Source organism: Pelobates fuscus, chromosome 4 (assembly GCF_036172605.1).
Source record: "Pelobates fuscus isolate aPelFus1 chromosome 4, aPelFus1.pri, whole genome shotgun sequence".
Lineage (NCBI taxonomy): Eukaryota > Metazoa > Chordata > Amphibia > Anura > Pelobatidae > Pelobates > Pelobates fuscus.
In genome coordinates, this window is record NC_086320.1 from 375,874,328 (window position 1) to 375,886,868 (window position 12,541).

Consider the following 12,541-nt stretch of genomic DNA (forward strand, 5'->3'; position numbering starts at 1 on the left):
ATAAGTTAACATTCCCACTTCAGCCACTATTCATTATATTTCTATGTTTTAAAGTGTAAAATAAAGCAAATTCATACCCATACGTATCGATTCTATAGAACTCAGAGCTCCAGGAAAATCAACTCATAAACAGGCCGTGTCCTATAGTGAGAATGAACTCGTCTCTGACATCATCAACCGCATCATAAGTCAATTTTAGTTAAATGGAGAGAAGGGATTTTTTTAAGTGCTTTAACGATAAAAAGGCATTGAAAACAAATCATTACTAGAAAGTATACACATTTAAATATATATATATATATAAAAATAAAATATGCAAACAAGAGCATTGTTTGAAAAACCGTTTTGACAAGTTACATGCGATTATCAGAGTTTTATTAAATGGTAGAACTCCCAGAGGAGTGATCGTTCCCCTTTATAATAACTCTGCCCGTTATAGCTCTGGATAGCTCCAGTTTAAGTAGCTCCCTGTTTTACAGATCGCTATTTACTTATAGACGTGATGTAAACGTTAGAGATACTGGCCAGACTCAGAATTAGATCCAATCACTAGCTCCTATAAAATCTCCTAAAATACCAGGTTCTCCGGCAGTGCTCCTGTCAGTTCCTCTGTCGATAGATGTAGGGTCTACATGTGCAAACAGGATGATAACGGGGTGTGGACGGTGGAAATCAGCCAGGACATGCCCTCATTTATATGGCTTGTTGGATGTTTAATGTCCACATCACACCGAGGAATCCTCTCTGACACGGCTCTGTAAGTACCAGCTCTGCCCAGCCTCCATCAGCTGAAAAGAGTTATTCACGAATTGGAGCATCGTTAGGAAGTCAAAGTCAATTTCAGATTCTTAGACCAAAGTAGCTGAACTGGACGCATAGCTGACTTGGAGAATATTTCGAGTTCGGCTATTTTGGACTGAAATGTGAAACTTTGAATTCTCAACAATTCTTACTTTATTGAGTAACTCTGTCTTGTTTAGCAGAGATACTATGTATCGCGTTACCATTATTAAGAATCTAGGAAGAAATAGACTATATTTGTAACTCAGTAGTGTAAACAGTTTATCAGGTTATTCATTACACTGGGAATTGCTGCAAATTAAAAGTAAATTTCAACATTTAGGTCACAATACCTGATGGTAAAACAGCTGGAGAATGTTTCCAGATTTGAAAATTCTAACCTAAATTTCGAAATTCACTTTAAATTAATAAATTCCTGACCTGGCTATGTTGGCTTAAACTTTGCAAATCTGTAGTTTAGCAAAGAGTAGGCAATCTGTGGCACTCCAGATATTGTGGACTACAACTCCCATAATGCTGGCAAAGGGGGAGATGTAGTTCACACATCTGAAGCACTGAAGGTTGCCTATCCCAGCGGCCTAGGCCATGCCATGGTGTAAGATATGGTTGCATAATCCAATTCGATGGTATAATGTGTGTCTGGGTTCTATGTCTGTGCTGTGTAATATGTGTCTGTGCTGTGTAATATGTGTCTGTGCTGTGTAATATGTGTCTGTGCTGTGTAATAGGTGTCTGTGCTCTGTAATAGGTGTCTGTGCTGTGTAATGTGTGTCTGTGCTCTGTAATAGGTGTCTGTGCTGTGTAATATGTGTCTGTGCTCTGTAATATGTGTCTGTGCTGTGCAATAGGTGTCTGTGCTGTGTAATATGTGTCTGTGCTGTGTAATATGTGTCTGTGCTGTGTAATATGTGTCTGTGCTGTGTAATATGTGTCTGTGCTGTGTAATATGTCTGTGCTGTGTAATATGTGTCTGTGCTGTGTAATATGTGTCTGTGCTGTGTAATGTGTCTGTGCTGTGTAATAGGTGTCTGTGCTCTGTAATAGGTGTCTGTGCTGTGTAATGTGTGTCTGTGCTCTGTAATAGGTGTCTGTGCTGTGTAATATGTGTCTGTGCTCTGTAATATGTGTCTGTGCTGTGTAATAGGTGTCTGTGCTCTGTAATAGGTGTCTGTGCTGTGTAATGTGTGTCTGTGCTCTGTAATAGGTGTCTGTGCTGTGTAATATGTGTCTATGCTGTGTAATATGTGTCTGTGCTCTGTAATAGGTGTCTGTGCTCTGTAATAGGTGTCTGTGCTCTGTAATAGGTGTCTGTGCTCTGTAATAGGTGTCTAGGCTGTGTAATATGTGCCTGTGCTGTGTAATATGTGTCTGTGCTGTGTAATATGTGTCTGTACTATGTAATATGTGTCTGTACTATGTAATATGTGTCTGTGCTGTGTAATAGGTGTCTGTGCTGTGTAATAGGTGTCTGTGCTGTGTAATAGGTGTCTGTGCTCTGTAATAGGTGTCTGTGCTCTGTAATATGTGTCTGTGCTGTGTAATATGTGCCTGTGCTGTGTAATATGTGTCTGTGCTGTTTACTATGTGTCTGTGCTCTGTAATATGTGTCTGTGCTGTGTAATAGGTGTCTGTGCTCTGTAATATGTGTCTGTGCTCTGTAATAGGTGTCTGTGCTGGGTAATAGGTGTCTATGCTGTGCGATTATCTTTTAGAATCTTTTTGCTTTTATATTTATTTTGCTAACAATGTTTACTGTTTATTGTTCGTTGTGCAACTTGTAGGATATTTTCTTACATTAGTTTTATGGTGTGTGTCTCTCTGATGTGCGACACCAACTCACTCACTTCATTGTGAAATGAAAAGAATACAGTTTTGGCTAAAGTTGCAATTATTGCTATATCGCTGAGTTGGAGAAAATTTCGGTCTCCGATCTTGTGGTTTAATGTCACATATTCCATTTTAACAATTCACATTTACTTTAATTATAGTCTTCATTCTTCGCTTTATATTTGTTTCTTGTTTTCTCTTTTAATTTAAAATAAAAAGTTTGAATTGTCCGGGACTTAAAGAGAATCCCAAACTAATTTCAAATATTACAACAAAGTAGCCAAACCGACAATAAAACTGTAGTATTTTTCCGATTTGTCTCTCACCATCTCTAACATGAAACTCACGTTGAACCCCTGACAATTCACACATTAGTGAATAACTCTGTGGAAGGTGACATTTCAGAGTGTGCAATGAATATCAAGCAGGACCTGTGGGATTGTGCATAAATAATGTTTTTAGCAGGAATTTTTACAGATTGCATCTCGTTTTGTACCTCACCCCAGAAATGGATCTTTATATTTACCTCCAAGTATTTTCTAAAATTATTGGGAGAGATTTTTTTTTAAAACGTGTGACAGTAGGAAAACTGGTGAGAGATTGTGAAGTGGAGCAATCGCTGTGGAAACCAGTGGGATCAGATCATCTCTAGTTTTACATTTTTTCAGCACTTGTCTGATCGCAATGCCAATGTCCACGTACAAACCCAGAATCCCTTTTAGTTACTGTAAGTGGCTTAAATGGGTTAAGGAAGAATTATAAAAAAGAAAAGGCTACTGTATTACACCATACATGATTATTCCCTAACTTGAGCACGTTAACATCATACATCCCTCTATATATAGGGGTTAGTGGTTTTGTAGGGCTCCACTGTATTCACTGGTGTGGGCTTTTGTCACTCATTAAATTTTAGTATTTTTAATGAATAATTAATTAAGATGTGTTTCTGCTTTTGGAACACACACCTTGTTTGCAAATATGTCAGTGGGAGAGAATTACGTCTGAGGATAATGAGAAGCACAGATGGGGAGAAGGGAACATGGCGGGGGGGACAGTGTTGCGAGACTGTAAGTTGGGGGAAATAGAGAGGGCATCTAACAAGACACATGGGGCGTTTGTCACAGAGAGACTGAAAGAGGGGGTAAAATACACAGGTCGTTGACAGCGGTAGGTTAGCTAAAGAGGTCGGTGGTTGAGTTAATTTATTTTTTTGGGACTGTAAAAGATCTTTTTTTAATACTTCTGCAGTCACTGACCGTACTGGTAAGAATGAGTTTGTTCGCCTACATTTTTCGTAGTTGTTTAGTACATATCCTACTTTAGACTATTTCAATATGTAAGAGCAGTGAACATGATGGTGAAATGTCATTTAAGTAAATGATTTCAAGGTAGAGTTTGCATGAAGAATTTGTGTGGATGAATTGAGTGGATGAATTGTGTGGATGTTTGTGTGGATGTTTGTGTATGAAGCACAGTTGGAGAACGTGACTCCCCGGTTACTGACATGCGCACTAGACTCATTCCTGGATTATTTACACCCGTGGGAGGAACGTGAGCTGTCAGCAGCCGGTGGCGAGACCTCTCATACAGCAGGTGCTTCCAGGGTAACACGCATTTATTTAGTGTAAAAAAATACTTATATCAGTACAATGGGTACAGAGAACTGTTATATTCCCCTGGAGTGTAGACAGTAATCCAGCCGTATGAACAAAGTAACAAAGAAATATATCCCCGGTGGCAAAGGGGTCATATTTCCTTCAATGCAAAAGTATATCACGCATTCAATAAAGCCCCAAACATACACTGAAATAACTATATTTCACCAATTGTGCAGGCGGTTTGTACTTTACCTTCTGAACCACCACAAACCTTTTATATTTAAAGTGTGCATGGTATCCTTAAAGGAACACTCTGAGCACCATAACAACTTCATTGTAATTAAGTTGTTGTGGTGCCAGAAGTGTTCCTTTAACCCTTATTCTAAAGCCACTGCCAGATACAACGAAATAATAATTTCTTTTTATTTACTGTTTTATTTGAAAAAGGAGAAAATGAACAACACGACGATGACTTCAAAGAAAGACAGCTATGATTGCAAATTGGTTACCCCGGCCTTAAAATTTAAATTCACTTTGAATTCACTTGAAATTCTCGTTTTAGTGAATAATACTGAATGTCTGGAATGTTGCTATTTGGTTTTAAGGCGTAATATAGTTACAGAATGTGTAAAATAAACACATCAGGGAACGGACATTCTGGAGGACAATGATGAGACATCTTAACGAAGATACAAATGTTTATATCCAGTAATTGTCTATTCAGAAGCCTTTCCAAGGGACACTGGGGTCACTGTCAATTCAGATCACTTGGGTGTGGGGTCATCGTGGTGACACTAATAACTACAGACTCTGCTGTCCCACCTTGAGTCTGCATCGTGTCCTTTCAAAAGATCACAATGAGGTTATTCAATAAATCAGGTGTCATTGTTGCTTGTTTTAGTAAAGGGACACTCTGCTGCCCAAATAAAAAATAGAAATGTAAAAAATTGCAGTTAAGCAGATATATCCCAATAAAAATAGGAATGTACTGCATTTTTTTCATTGTGGGTATATCTAAAACAGCTTTCAAAAATTGTAGATCTCTTGTCTGCAGCATTTGCAAGCCCTCCCCTTCTAACTCCACCCAGACTTTTTGTGGCTATCCAATCGCAGACTTCCTAATGCAGCTCAATGAGAAGTCTTTGCAAGGCAGGTGCTCTGGGCAATTGCTGCCTCTTGAGTTTATCTCCACTGAGCTAACCAAACCAGGAAGTAAAAGGACTGGGTGTCTGATTGACAACCAGATGGGTGTAACAAGGTTAATTTATAAAAGTGCCAATTTCTATGGAAATAATGTACAGGTCCCTTATCACTTCTCTACAAGTCCTGGGCTAATGAATAAATCTAATCTTTGCTTTCCTTAGGGGCCCCTATGGAAGCCAAACATGGCTTTGTGCCAGCAGCTATCAGGTAGAACTTGCTAATCTCTACTTCATAGGCAAGATATGTGAAGAAGTTCTCAGTGCATTTACACAATGTGTAAAGAAAAAGAATAACCCGCCTTCAAGTCTAGAACCTTAAACAAACCCTCTAACCTCCAAAACCAATAAAGCTTTATGTAGTGGGGTTTGTGTCTAGATGTGGTCCCGCAGTCTGACATTGCTCATTTTAGTCAGTGTGCCTCTAGTGGCTGTCAATCAGACAATCAATCAGAGAGTCAGACAATCAATCAGAGAATCAATCAAACAATAAATCAGACAATCAATCAGGCAATCAGAAAACCAACCAATCAGACAATCAATCAGAGAATCAGACAACCAATCAATCAGAAAATCAATCAGAGAATCAGACAACCAATCAGAAATCAATCAGACAATCAATCAGATAGCCACTAGAGGCACTTCCTAGCGATGACTATAACATATTTACTTGATGCAGATTAAGAAACAGCGCACTCATAAAAATACAGTTTTCAATTTTATAAGGCTACTTAAAATCACTTATTGCAACAAATATGGGGATTCGGTTCCACCATACGGCCATATGGTGTTAAGCCCACCACTACTTCACAGTACCCCAATATCGGTGTGTCCTACACTAATTCCAAACGTGGAAGACAAATTAAATAGTGCTGGTTCACTGCTAAAGTGTATTTCAATAATGTGAAATGCAGGTTCTCCGCGTGCCCCCAAATCCCATTTTGTCTTTGCTGTAAAATATTTACTGTCTTCACACTCTGCGTCATGACGGTGCCAAACCCAGTTAAATCTCTCTATAGAGGAGTATAAAGATTTTCTCTATAAGGAAAATTTGATTGGTGCAGTGATTGCCGTGTGTGTGCAGTAGGCCCTCTTTCTTTTGTATGTAGAAGCAATTGACTGGCTAAGATCCTCCGACAGGATGGCCTCACACTAAAGAGGCGGCCAGAGCGAAACTGGGAAGCCGCTGGACAAAAGGTGAGTTTTATTGCATTATTTTACTGTCCATAGGGGGGCTGAATAATCAAACAGGCACCAATAACTCCCTTACGCTATAAATACATATATGTATTGATAAAATTTGAGTGTTTCTTAAAGAACTGTATTTTATTTCTTTTATTTTATTTAGACCAGTGGTTTATAGCCAGTATTCTACGAATGCACAGAGTATGAATATTTTGATAATTGCCAGGATTAAAATCTTGGTTAACTTTGGACAATATTGTTTGTTGTTATAATTGTTTATTATTGTTACATATCTTTTTTAGGAAGGCTATAAGTAAATATGGCCGTTATAAGCCACTGATAACAGTAAATAATATCACGTGTGCCGTGGAAACTTTGCCTCTCACTGACGTGTGACCCACTGGCCTAAACAATCAGACATTTAATTAAAGTAATCCGAATTGAATCATGACTAAGATTTTGCCGTCGGATTGTGTTCAGTGTCAGAATGAGCTCAGCAAAGTCTCTGTTATTGTCAGACTGTAAGATGTAAACTCTCCCTCAATACTCCAAGGCTAGCGAACAATTACTGATATCACGGGACGCGCAGCACAGAGTCACAGCTGGATTAACCCTTCAAGCAATACGCAATAAACGGGTGTATCACGCATTAGATACCACACCGGCTTTCAAGGATTTAACGAATTATCATGTTAACTGGTGCTGTAGAAAATGCTGGCACTATAATATATATATAATAACAGTAATAAACACAGAAGCTTTGTATAAAGTACCAAGCAAATGTCAGTGTGATGATCCTCTCGCTTATAATTTACTGACAGTGACCATCAGTGGACAAATGGCCAACATTGGATGGAGCGATTTTAAGGACAAATGTTATATATTTTCACTTGTCATTTTTTATTATATTTAATGAACCTTAAGGATGTAAAAAAAAAAAAGTGATCATTGATTTCCCTTTTATCTGGTTGAGTGTCCATGTTGGGTCAAACTCTACTGTTATCTGACCAACTTCCTCTCAGCCTAACGATTCACACAGAAGATATAATTATATTTTGCTCTGCAGGGAATGTCTGAATGGGTAAGACAGCCGAGGTGGCCCATGGTGGTCTGGACAGACTGACCATTTGTCTGGACTGATATCCAGATGACCGCTGCAAAAAGCTGGTCCGGAAATCAAAGTATTTTATTTTAATACAGCACACTTTGAGTCACATTGTTGCCATCAGTCCAAAAACCCTGGTACATTCCTAAATAATCACATGTTGAAAATGCCAAAACCAAAATCTACACAGCTATTCCAGCTTATGTTACTCATACGCCCTTTAACCCCTTAAGGACACATGACATGTGTGACATGTCATGATTCCCTTTTATTCCAGAAGTTTGGTCCTTAAGGGGTTAAAAGAGTGAGCAGATACCACTGAATCACCACACCCTGTCCAGTGTACCCAACTGCACAGTCAGAGAGACAGGACACCAATCCCAGAGTCATGTACCCTATCCCACAACTTTCCCCCAAGGGAAAGTGAACTCACTCATCCCACAGTTGTGTACCTCATTGCACATCTAATGTACCCCATCCCACATCTAGCATACCCCATTCCACATCTAGGGTACTCCATTGCACATCTAGCATAATCCATTCCACATCTAGCGTACACAATATCACATCTAAGGTACCCCATTCCACATCTAACGTACCCCATTCCACATCTAAGGTACCACATTGCACATCTAGCGTACCCCATTCCACATCTAAGGTACTCCATTGCACATCTAACGTACCCCATTCCACATCTAACGTACCCCATTCCAAATCTAGTGTACCCCATTCAACATCTAGCGTACCTCATTCTACATCTAGCGTACCCCATTCCACATCTAGGGTACCCCATTCCACATCTAGCGTACCCCATTCCACATCTAGCGTACCCCATTCCACATCTAGCGTACCCCATTCCACATCTAGGGTACCCCATTCCACATCTAGGGTACCCCATTCCACATCTAGCGTACCCCATTCCACATCTAGCGTACCCCGTTCCACATCTAAGGTACCCCACTCAACATCTAGTGTACCCCATTCCACATCTAGGGTACCTCATTCCACATCTAGGGTACCCCATTCCACATCTAGCATACCTCATTCCACATCTAGCATACCTCATTCCACATCTAAGGTATTCCATTCAACATCTAGCATACCTCATTCCACATCTAAGGTACTCCATTTAACATCTAGCGTACCCCATTCCACATCCAGCGTACCTCGTTCCACATCTAGCTTACCCCTTTCCACATCTAGGGTACCCCATTCAACATCTAGCGTACCCCATTCCACATCTAGGGTACCCCATTCAACATCTAGTGTACCCTGTTCCACATCTAGCATACCCCATTGCACAGTCAGGGTACCTTTCCCACCTATGAATACCCAAATGCAAAGTGAATGCGACCAACCCATAGTCACACATCTCATTCATTAGCCAGCGTGTTCCATGAATATGCATTTAATTTGTTTTGCATGTTTTCTTTGGGAATATAGAAATGTTTGGCTTTCAATAGCTGCAGATCTAGTATCTGCAGCTACTACAAACCCTTCCCAGATTTTTTGTAACTGTTCCCGGCCTTAAAATTTAAATTCACTTTGAATTCACTTGAAATTCTCGTTTTAGTGGATAATACTGAATGTCTGCAATGTTGCTATTTTGTTTTAAGGCGTAATATAGTTACAGAATGTGTAAAATAAACACATCAGGGAACGGACATTCTGGAGGACAATGATGAGACATCTTAACAAAGATACAAATGTTTATATCCAGTAATTGTCTATTCAGAGGCCTTTCCAAGGGACACTCGGGTCACTGTCAATTCAGATCACTTGGGTGTGGGGTCATCGTGGTGACACTAATAACTACAGACTCTGCTGTCCCACCTTGAGTCTGCATCGTGTCCTTTCAAAAGATCACAATGAGGTTATTCAATAAATCAGGTGTCATTTTTGCTTGTTTTATTAAAGTAACACTCCGCTGTCCAAGTAAAAAATAGAAATGTAAAAAATTGCAGTTAAGCAGATATATCCCAATAAAAATAGGCATGTACTTAATTATGCATTTTTTCATTGGGGGTATATCTAAAACAGCTTTCAAAAACTGTAGATCTCTTGTCTGCAGCCTTTGCAAGCCCTCCCCATCGAACCCCGCCCAGACTTTCTGTGGCTATCCAATCGCAGACTTCCCAATGTAGCTCAATGAGAATTCTTTGCAAGGCAGGTGCTCTGAGCAATTGCTGCCTCTTGAGTTTAGCTCCACTGAGCTAAACAAACCAGGAAGTAACAGGACCGGTTGTCTGGTATTTGCTTTAAAATCTGCACTTTTATAAAAAGAGAAAACAAGTACATACTCTTTACACATAAATTACTTCAGCGGGCTTGAATGCCTTGTGTATTTGGAGGGATCCTTTAATTCAAATAATGTAATAATTTTATTTAAATAAAGTGTTAATAGGAAGGAGGCTCCACACAGTACAAGGTGTAAACTTTTTATATTGGGGATAATAAGTGAGGATTTTGGTGATTTCAACTAAAGCATTTTATATTATTGTATCTTTTTAGCACTAGGAGACTACAAAGCAGATTACTAGTTATTGTGTGAGTTCACAAAGCGGAATAGTTTCAGATTCATTCAGTGATGCTGAACTGTGACATTGAGAGTTTCTCATTCACTCTGAAGGTGATACAATGTTATTTCATGAAGGTTCACGTTACTGTGAAAACAATATTTAGCAGAGGCTGCTGGGAGATACAGTCATGTGACTTTGACTTTCAACTACAGTATGTGATCAGTTGTAGAAATTTTGAATTAGTTCAACTACTTCGTGCACTAATGTCTGTCTGTCTATCAATTTATTTTCACGCCAGCTAGACCATATAGATATCTTCTCTAAATCCATTGTACAGCGCTACAGAACTTGCTGGCACTATAGAAATAATAAAATAATAATAATAACAGACACTTGTGTAACATTCAGAATGCAGGAAAGTCCTTTGTATCTGCCACGATGACGGGACCCTGATCACTTCACTTTACAATAAACAGGTTTCACCACAATTTTCCTCCTCCATTGTTAAAAAATAAATAATTCACAGTTTGCATCTAGGTTATTTTTTTAACTATGTGATTTTCTTTGCTCACATTAAAAGATATACTAAGATCACTTCTTCCGTACACAACATAAAGTCCTGAAATGAATAGAACAGCTGTGTTTGTAGAAAGCCCACCTGCAGATAATGTGCAAATGTATCCCACAACTCCGAGCATGTGGGTACACGCTTAGAGACATTGTATGCAGCCGCATCTTATGGCGGCTATACACACAGGTGCGGCAGACCTCTGTGTTTGCATGCTGACGGTAAAATATCGGAAGTGTAAGAAATCGAAACTTTTATATTTTATTCTCTATAAAGTGACACCAACAGAATTGTCCGGAAATAAAAGGGAATTTCACATTTAAGTCCAGGATACTGAATACTGAAAATATAGCCAACTTGTTTTTCCTCTACGGCTATTTTTACCGTAAATTTGAAATTCACTTTGAATTCTCACTTTACTAGTACAGTCGTGATTTGGAGCCCTTTCCTGCCTTCCCGAGGGTTTTCTTTGAAGTTTGATTTCTGAGGTCATCAGGTGAAAGTTCCCAGAAAGCGCAGAGCTATGACATCATAAAGAGCACTCCTGGCTGAGTCAGGATATTGCAGGACATGTCGGCCCACATCTCAGCACTTTCATAGCACTCTGCGCACAAGCAGTCCCAATCAGCGTCGTGGGTTGTGAGTGATGTATATTGTATCACTTCCACATCAGACTGCCGTCCAGCTACCATCTACCACAGTTCACACATCTCCCAGTGTTAGAAAGTTCGATTTAGTACCTGGCTACTATTTGCTTACGAGTTTCCGGCTCTCTATTGTCACTAATAGAGGCGGAGAGTGGGTTCTGTGGAACCCAGGTAAGAAGTCAAATCATTCTATGGCACCATGGCAATCCATGCACCATAACCACTTCAGCGAGGTCTAATGATTATAATGCTTAGCGTGTTCCTTTAAATCAGATCCATATCTGTTTCCTCCATGTATTCTTTGTTTTAATGAGACATATATGATTAACTGGTGTCAGCCTTTTCTTACTTTTACATTGGCCAGATTAGTGCACCCCCCTGCACCGGCCCAGTCCTGTTTGAATGTTTGCTCCTTGTTTACGTCCCATTTCCCAGTTTAAAATCTCTTCCAGCTGTTTAACTGTCATGTGGCTCACACAAACACGCTCAGAAACAGAGCACTTCCCTTCCTACATTAACATTTAACGGGACAGTAAGGCCTGTGCTGGCTTTTGGGAACGTTCGGGGTTAATCTCTCCCTCTGCGATGCTTTGGTTCTGTAAGCTTTCCAAGCAGTTAAAGGGACATACACTGCACCCATACACGATGTATGCCCAGCTCCAAGTTCCATTAGTTAAATCTCTTTAAGGGATATAGATCTGCCCACACCCCCTGCCTCCATTCCTCCCTAAATACACTCTTAAATACAATAAAAAGTACATTTATACAGTATATTTCTTCCCAGAGTATCAGTACCCCCAGGGGCGGACTGAGAGACTTTGGGGCCCCGGGCAAAATTAGATCCCAGGCCCTTTCAAGGCCAAATATATGTGCATTAAATAAATGTTAAATATAACTCATAATACGGCATTCCTTTGGATGTGTATATTGTGAAGACCTGTGTATTAATGCATGTTTGTATTTGAGTCTGTGTGAATGCACTTGTGCATGTCTGGATGACTACATTTGCTTTTTTTGTATATAGTGTCAGTGTGAATGCATATGTGACAGGTGACAGAGTGTGTGAGGGAGAAGGTGACAGGTGGAAGAGTG

General features: G+C 39.6%; 1 protein-coding gene across 1 annotated transcript in view; it reads left to right on the forward strand.

Annotated features, from left to right (window-relative positions):
* Positions 1-741: 741 nt before the first annotated feature.
* Positions 742-12,541, forward strand: part of GJC2 (gap junction protein gamma 2) — a 97,148-nt gene continuing 85,348 nt past the window's right edge. The window contains exon 1 of the mRNA XM_063452793.1: positions 742-757. The gene's annotated coding sequence lies outside the window, so the exon portion shown is untranslated. The remainder of the gene's footprint in view (positions 758-12,541) is intronic.